This window comes from Humulus lupulus, chromosome X (assembly GCF_963169125.1).
Source record: "Humulus lupulus chromosome X, drHumLupu1.1, whole genome shotgun sequence".
In the NCBI taxonomy this organism is placed as follows: domain Eukaryota; kingdom Viridiplantae; phylum Streptophyta; class Magnoliopsida; order Rosales; family Cannabaceae; genus Humulus; species Humulus lupulus.
Window position 1 is genome coordinate 22,608,387 of NC_084802.1, and position 8,787 is coordinate 22,617,173.

An 8,787-nucleotide genomic window follows, 5' to 3' on the forward strand; every position below is an offset into this window, starting at 1 on the left:
GTTAGTATCTATGTTCTGGTAAAAATTGTAAAGTGTCCGTTTTGATTGATATGAAAACATTGAAAAACATGAAATACAAGTGTAAAAATGCGGTTCAACTACTAAACCCTAACATAATATTTCATTATGAAAATTTGACAACTTCTCACAAGTCATAGAACAATATATATGTCATTTGATGAATTTGGGTGAAGTAAAGCCTTTTTTTTTGTCAGTTTAATTTGATATGATTTTGGACAAATCATCCCACCAAAAAAATATATTATAGATTGTTTTATTTTTGCTCAGGCCTTTGTTTGTAATCTATTGGTTGATCAATAAATTTTCCTTTTTGATCAAAAAAATAAAAAATGATTGGTGAAAATAGATTTTTTTACAATGTCATTCTTTTAATAATTGTTTGCAAAATGATTTTTGTGGATTCTAAACACTGCATGTTGGGGATTTTCAGCAATATATGAAATTTTTTTGACAATACGGTTTGGAATTTTTTACATGGCATTTGGAATCCTAATAGAGTGTTGGGGCGTGTAGAAAGTTATTTTATAAAAAAATTTCGAAACAAGACTATTGTGCAAAATAATTATAAAAAGTAAGTCATTTGGTCAAATACTAAACATAAATATTAACTTATATAATCATAAATATAAACTAGTGGTCCTATACCTCTCTCTCTCTTTATAAAAGTTTGATCTCCTTTTTCATGATGTCAATAGCAATTAAAATAATAAATTTTAGTTATATATACAGGGAACGACTACGGTGTTTTGTCAACACCGGTGTTGACAAAAGTTGGTTTTAGCATATACAGTGTATATTGTAGTCATTTAGAATATCCCACAAATTTTCAAGAAATTCCGAATAATTTACGGTGCAAAATACAAGGTTCAAACAGTTGAATTTTACACTTATACCTGCTTTTGAGTGAACGTGTGCAAGAAGCTATTAGAACATTGTTTTCTGCACCATAAATTATTTAAAATTTCTTGAAACTTTATGGAAAGTTCTAAATGACTACAATATACACTATTATAATAAAATAATAGAATTTATAACTATACGCATGTCGAAACCAATTTTTTTTAACACCATAATTGTTCCCTATGTATATATTCATTTTTCTCAAATCTTATTCCAACAAATATACAATAAGCATGTTTGGCATGCCATTGAAAATATTTGTAAGGTTTAAAAGCTACTTTGAGACTCGATAGATTAATTTTTTAAAAGCTATTTTGGGACTCGATAGATTAATTTTTTTTAAATATACTTTTTGTTTTTGGAAGTTCTATTTTATGTATTTTTTTAATAATAAATTTTCTATTTTATCTTTATTCTAATTAATTATATTAAAACATATTTTTGTGATTAGGAAATATATTCTAAAATAGACTATCCGAACAAGTAATTATGGCTTAGTTCTAGTAAAAGTAACAGCTATATCAAACAAGTACAATAAATTTAAGTCAGAGACTTGGAGAAACAAAGTTTTTTTTTTTTTTTTTTGAAAATGAAATAGCAACTTCATTGAAATATTAGCATTCTGAATACAAAAGAGCTTGTAAATCAGCCCAAACATTATGCTCAAAAATGCTACAACCAGAAAGAAATCGAGAGTGTCTAGCAACAGCATGTGCTACTCGATTTGCTGATCGCTTAATAAAACGTAAATGCACATTATGTAGAGAAGATAACAAAATTTGACAATCCTGAATAAGCAAACCAAAAATAGAAGACATGATTTGATTACTACGAATGCTCTGAACAGAAAGCATACTATCGGTCTCAATCTCTACATTATGCCAGTTCTTGCTCTTGATCCAACTAAGAGCTTCCTTAATTCCCATCGCTTCAACAACCTCAGCTGGAAAAAATCCTCCTTGATAGCAAGTCTTTGCTTCAATAAGTCTGCCCGAGCTATCCCTCGCCACTAATCCAAAACCATACGAACATTCTCGTTGAAAAAGCACTGCATCAACATTTATCTTGATTTGATTCGTTCCTGGTTTAATCCAAGACTCAGACCTAGCATCATTGTTTTCAAGAGACAGTGATAATAAGATTGTTTTATCCTGAGCCTTTCGCCAATGATCAAGAGTGACAGAAGCTGATGCAATAACCTCTTCGACAGAGGAGGTTTTTCTTTTCCAAACAGTTTCATTTCGGGCTTTCCAAACCGCCCAACAAACCATAGCAGCACGACAAACCTCCTCAGCATCGAAAGTCTGCTGTATATACTCAAACCAGTTACCAAAAGTGGACAGTGTGGCCATGCTAGAATATGCCTCGAAAGAAGACCAACAAGAGCTGGCGAAATCACATGTGAGCAAGGCATGTGTGGTGGTCTCAACATGGTTATTACAGACAGGACACATTGCTGAGATTTGCACTTGTTTTGTGACAAGGTGGAAGCATGTTGGTAAGCATTCAGCAATGGCACGCCACAAAAAATTTGTAACTTTAGGTGGGATCTTCAAGTGCCATAGTTTTCGCCAGAATCCAGAGTTGTTGGAACCTGGTTGGTTAGGCTTTTGGAGTTGCAACAGAGTGTAGGCACTACGGACTGTGAATAGGCCTGATCGATCTCCTGACCAAGACCAGAAATCGGAATCAGCGTTGTCACTCAGAGGAATTCCTAAAATCAGGCCGGCATCCCGAGCTGAGAATAGATCATGGACGACTTCATGATCCCAGCAACGACGCCCAACTTCGAATAAGGAGCTGACAGCTTGATTGAGCAGTCCAGGGTGAGTAGAAGAAGCAAATCTGTTGTCCGAATCTAGCAGCCACGGATGGCCAGTAATACTAGTGTTATCACCGTTGCCAATAGTGCGAACAACTCCCAAACGAACCAAGTCTTGAGCACCCCAAATACTGCGCCAAACAAAGCTTGGATTTTGACCAAGATTAGCTGAAAGGAAATCTGAATTAGGGAAGTACCTGGCTTTAAGGACTCTCCCCACAAGAGAATCGGGTTTGCACAACATTCTCCAACCTTGTTTTGCAAGCATAGCAAGATTAAAATCATGAAGATGTCGGAAACCCATACCGCCCTCGTCCTTAGGCGCGGCCAAACGATCCCAAGACATCCAGATAATGCCACGACCTTTACTTGAGTTTGTCTTCCACCAAAAACTAGCCATAAGTTTTTCAATATCATTACAGGTGCCGATGGGTAGGAGGAAAACACTCATTGCATATGTAGGCAAAGATTGTATAACAGTTTTGAGGAGTATTTCTTTACCAGCTCGAGAAAGAAACTTCCCCTCCCAACCTTTAATCCTAGATATGACCTTGTTCTTGATGAACCCAAGAATTGCATTCTTATTACGCCCAATAATGTTAGGCAAGCCAAGATAAAGACTGCCTTCAGTTGCTTCGGTCATGCCAAGAATAGAGCAGATCTGAGTCCGGGAAGAAGTGTCAGTATTGGGACTGAAGAAAATTGAGGACTTAGATGTATTCACCTTTTGACCAGAGGCATTCTCGAACAGGTGAAGCAGGGTAAGCACACTTTCAGCAGCACCCCTCGTTGCTTGACAAAATAAATAGCTGTCGTCGGCAAAAAACATATGAGTAATTGAAGGGGCTTGTTGAGCCACACGGCAGCCTTGAAGAACCCGAGTAGCTTCAAATTTATGAATTAGGGAGGACAATCCTTCAGCACAAATAATGAAAAGATAGGTGGATAGAGGATCACCTTGCCGAATCCCTCGCGAAGGACAGATAGGACCCATAACATGGCCACCATGTATAATCTTGTACCGCACAGAGGTAACACAAGTCATAATGAGATCAACCCACTTCTCATGAAAACCCATACGAACCATGACAGCCCGGAGATAACCCCACTCTACACGATCGTAGGCTTTGCTCATATCGAGTTTTAGGGCCATAAAACCTTTCTTGCCTTTCCTTTTCCGCTTTAGGTAGTGCATTACCTCAAAAGCAACCATCACATTATCTGAAATAAGACGACCCGGTATAAAAGCGCTTTGAGTGTCAGATATAATCTGATCAATAAGGCCACACATACGGTTTGCAAGCACTTTCGAAATTACTCTATACAGGACGTTGCAAAGTGCAATGGGCCGAAGGTCACTCATTGTTGAAAAATTCTTCTTTTTTGGGATCAAAACAAGGTTTGTATCATTGAGACCAATAGGCAATGTCCCAGAGACGAAAAAGTCTTTGACCATATTCACAATATCGGTTCCCACAATACCCCAATGATGTTGAAAGAAACCGGGGCCCATACCATCAGGACCAGGTGCCTTGTCGGGGTGCATTTGAAATAGGGCAACCTTAACCTCATCTTCAAGAATTGGTTTCAACAGCTCCTCATTGTGGAAATTATTGACAGAGCACCTAATACCACTTACCACCGAGGACCAAGAAGTAGCATTGGCTTGAAAAATACCAGAGAAATAATCAATAATTACTTGATCGATGCCAGAATCCCAATTCTTCCAATTACCATCTTCATCTTGCAATTGTTGTATCTGATTAGACCTTTTCCGAGCACTAGCCATAGCATGGAAATATTTGTTATTCTTATCTCCCGCATGTAACCAGTATTGTTTCGACCTCTGTTTCCAGTAGATTTCCTGTTGTGCCAAAATCTCGAAGTAGTTATTCTTTTTGGAAGCAAAGATAGGATAATCAAGAGGGACATTAGAACTTTTCAGCTCAGCCATCAGCTTCTTACTCTTTGTGATGCGCTGCTTGAAATTGCCAATAAGTGTTCGGCCCCAAGTTGCAAGTTTTGAACTACAAATCTTAATTTTTTCGACAATGGAAAGCTGGCTGTGTAGATCCCAGCAGTTCAAGACAATCTGGGCACATAAAGGCTCACGGGACCAGGCGTTTTCGTACCGAAAATGATTGACCACAGTACCACGACAATGAGGTTCAGGCTCCAAAAGAATGGGTGAATGGTCGGAGGAAGAGAAAGCCAGATTTGTAAGAATTACCTCTTGAAATTTGTCTAGCCAACTTTGAGATGTGAGAGCTTTGTCAAGTCTGATCTCCACACTTTTGTTCGTTCCCATGCTCCGTTCCCAAGTGAAGGGATAACCTCGCAATTCCAGATCATGAAGCTGGCAGCCATTGATGACTGCTTGAAAACCAGAGATGAGGGACGACGGGTACGGGCGCCCTCCTTTTTTCTCCTCCTGACTTGCAATGTTGTTGAAATCTCCAATAATACACCACGGAAGGTTTGAGTCCGAGAAAAGAGTGCGAAGGAGGTTCCACGTTCGCTCTCGAAGGCTCCGATTTGGTTCTCCATAAAAACCAGTGAGACGCCATTTTACCATACCTGGGATTCTGACTTCAATATCAATATGGTTGTGGGAGTCGCTTAGAAGGTGGGCCTCGTCAGAAACTCTCCAAAGAAGAGCTAAGCCACCCTTTCTGCCCTGGGCATCTACCGAAAAACAATTTTCAAAGCCCAAACGGGTCTTAACACGATCCACTACATCTCTTTTACATAATGTTTCACATAAAAATAAAAACTTGGGTTTCTTTTGGACACAAATGTCTTCAAGGAATTGTTGGGCCCGTGGGTTCCCAAGCCCACGACAATTCCAGCTAATAGTGCTCATAATGCTTGGTGGGCCTGGACACCAAGACCCATCTTCTTCCCGTTTTTTGGTAACTCAACAACATCCTTGGAGGAAAAATTATTAGTTACTATATCAGTGTCCATGGACTCACTTGTTGAAACTGAAGGCCCATGAAGAGAATCTAAGCCCAACCTCTTTCTTTTTAATTTAGTTATTTCTAAAACCACATCTGTGGAAAACGTAGATGCACTATCATTGACCACAATAACTTGCTCATTGAAGACAGTATCTTTTTTCGCATATTCACGATGTGGATTAGCCACATTCTCATTGGTAACAGCTGGCAATCTTTCAGAATCAAGAGCATCCCCTGATATAGACAAAACTTGTGGAGTGGCATTAACTTCACGTAAGTCAAACTCCTTCCCATCACCGCCGGCATGAATCTCAACCTTACCGGAACGCAGCCATGGAGAGGCGAGTAAAAAGTTTTGACGTCTGGTCGGTGCTTTCATTTGAATACTATAAGGTTTGACGATTTGATCAAGGGGTGTATCATAGAGCTTCCCGCAGAACCTTTCGGTGTGGCCCATGATCCCACAAATAAAGCAAAATGGGGGAACTTTTTCATACTTGAAGTTCGCATAGAATGGTTCGCCGCCCCGTCGTCTGAATTTCATCCTTCTTTCCAGTGGCAATTCGACGTTAACACGCACACGGACACGTAAATACTCACGCCAAACACCTTGGAAATTATTTGGATCTGATTCCATATACTCGCCGATATAATGCGCGGCCTCACGAACAGCCCGGTCTGTTTTAAAGCCCGTTTGCAAATCATGGATCTGAACCCACATGTCCAATTTATTCATGATAATCGATCTTGGGTTATCGCCTGGTTTCATCCGCTCAATAATGAGTTGCTTTCAATCATAAGTCCATGGACTACCGGTGATCACCCTTTGAATATCTATCTCATGATAGAATTGGAATAAAAAACGATTTTGTTCAAGAACCTTAACATACATGCCTTTTCCCGGTTTCCATAGGTCTGCCATGATGTTTTAAAAAGATTTGGAAATCTGAAACCTTTCCAGTTAACAAACGGCCAACTAGGCACCATCTATCGTCAAATTCGGGTTCACCCTCCCCTGCATTTTCCTCATCAAAGATCGCTTCCTGGTCTTCTTCCTCATCCAAGCATATATCAGCCCATTGCTTGGACAATAGGGCATCAACACTACTACTGGAAGCCATAGAAACCAAAAAGAGTGGCAATAGAGAAGAAGCGTACAAGGTCGAATTCACAAAGACAAGATCAGACAAAAAGTAAAAACACACTCTCAAAAACGAGAGACAAAAACACTCTCAAAAACGAGAGATAAAAACACTAGGGTATTTTATAGAGTTCTTTTCTTTATTCTACTTCTTATCTTATATTATGTTTATGTGTATTGTTTAGCTCTTAGGGAGAAACAAAAGTTAAAATAACAAATATATATATAAATAGTAACGATATATATGTGCACACATACTTCTCACAAATATGATAATTTTTAATTTATTTTTAAAATATCTTTAAACTAAGAATATATTAGATATACACTTTTTACATATAGAAATATGGTGCATTCTAATTTTAAAGTAAATTATTTGATGATGTTTATTAGTTTGAATTTTAGCGTTCATAATAATTTAAATTTTGTATTTTTTATATTTTGATTTATATATTATATATAGTGATTCTAGTTTTAAAATTAAATATTTTTTTTCTATTAGAAAAAATATTCAATGTAATAAAATATTAAAAATTTATAAATTAAAACTATGAATTTAAAAATTTTATTTAATCAAATTTTAATTATTTAATTTAAAAAATTTAAATCCAATAAAAAAGTATATATTATTTAGTTAAGGGTTTTTTTTTATTAATACATTTATAGGAAATTTTTGTTTCATTTATGCTATAAGCAAAAAAGTTATTTCATTAATATATAACCTATTTTTTTATTTTTTAAATTGCGGTCTGCACTACAAGAATTAGATATGTGAGATATCTTTGATTATCTTCTCATGTAATTTTGATATTAGTTCTTTGTAGGCATTTATAGCTTACCCATTTGAATGTTGGACAATTTTGTCATGATGTGAGATCTCTTTAATTATCTTCTCAAGACAAAATTGTAATTGAATAGTGGATACAAATTTACAATTTCATAAACAAAAGGATCTCTAGCTCTCATATTCTGTCATGGTGTTAACCAAGGGTGATGAGGGTGCATCTATATGACCTTGTGAGAACTTCAAGAATTCCACTAGTATCCTTTATTATCCACAAACATGAATATAAATGTTCAAAACATAAGTTGGTGTATCAATTGTTGTACCCTTTCCAAATATTTCAAAATCTAAAGTAAGCATTAGTCTTTAGTTTTGATTTGAAAATCTTTATATATTAGCATCCTTGTTATGATCTTTAATGTCGTAAGCAACACTATATTCAAAGGCTCATCAAAACCCAAGAAAGTACAAAAATAAAGTTAGAAATATCTTCTAACTACATGAAAGAATAAATTAGTTCCCTACAGTAAAGATAACAATTAATTACATGTACTAACTCAAATTTTAATTTATTGGTAATCATACAACAAAAAGCTTAGCAAAAAAAAAGGAGTTATAATGTTAAGAAAAAGGCAATGCCAATAAGTAAAGGTAGGTCAAGTGTTTAATTTGCAAAATAAGATTTTATAAGTTGATATTGATTGCATGGATTGTTTAAGAATAATTAATTTGCATAATGATGATGCTATAGTTGGTTAAGTTCCAAAAACATTCAAATGAGTTTCTTTAACTTGTTTTAGGTTGCAAATGAGGTTGCTTAGCATTCTTTCATTTGCATATAATTCTTTTAAGTTGTTTTAGTTACAAATGAGATTGCTTAAAATTCTTTAGTTACATATTAGGTTTCTTAAGTTGCATAAGAGAATAATATGTTCATTTTCTGTTGATTTGAGGTTGCAATGGATTGTATTAGTTGTATGAGGATGAAATTAGCATTTTAGTTTTTAAGTTGTCATGAGTTGCATTGGGTTCACTAACAGGATTAGTGGTGGACGTGACCTCCCCCAAGCTCTTGTCTTTCTTTTTAGTTTTTTTATAAATTATATATAACTTCATATGGTGGACCCCAGGACTTTTTTTTGCTGACTCTGTTATTGAT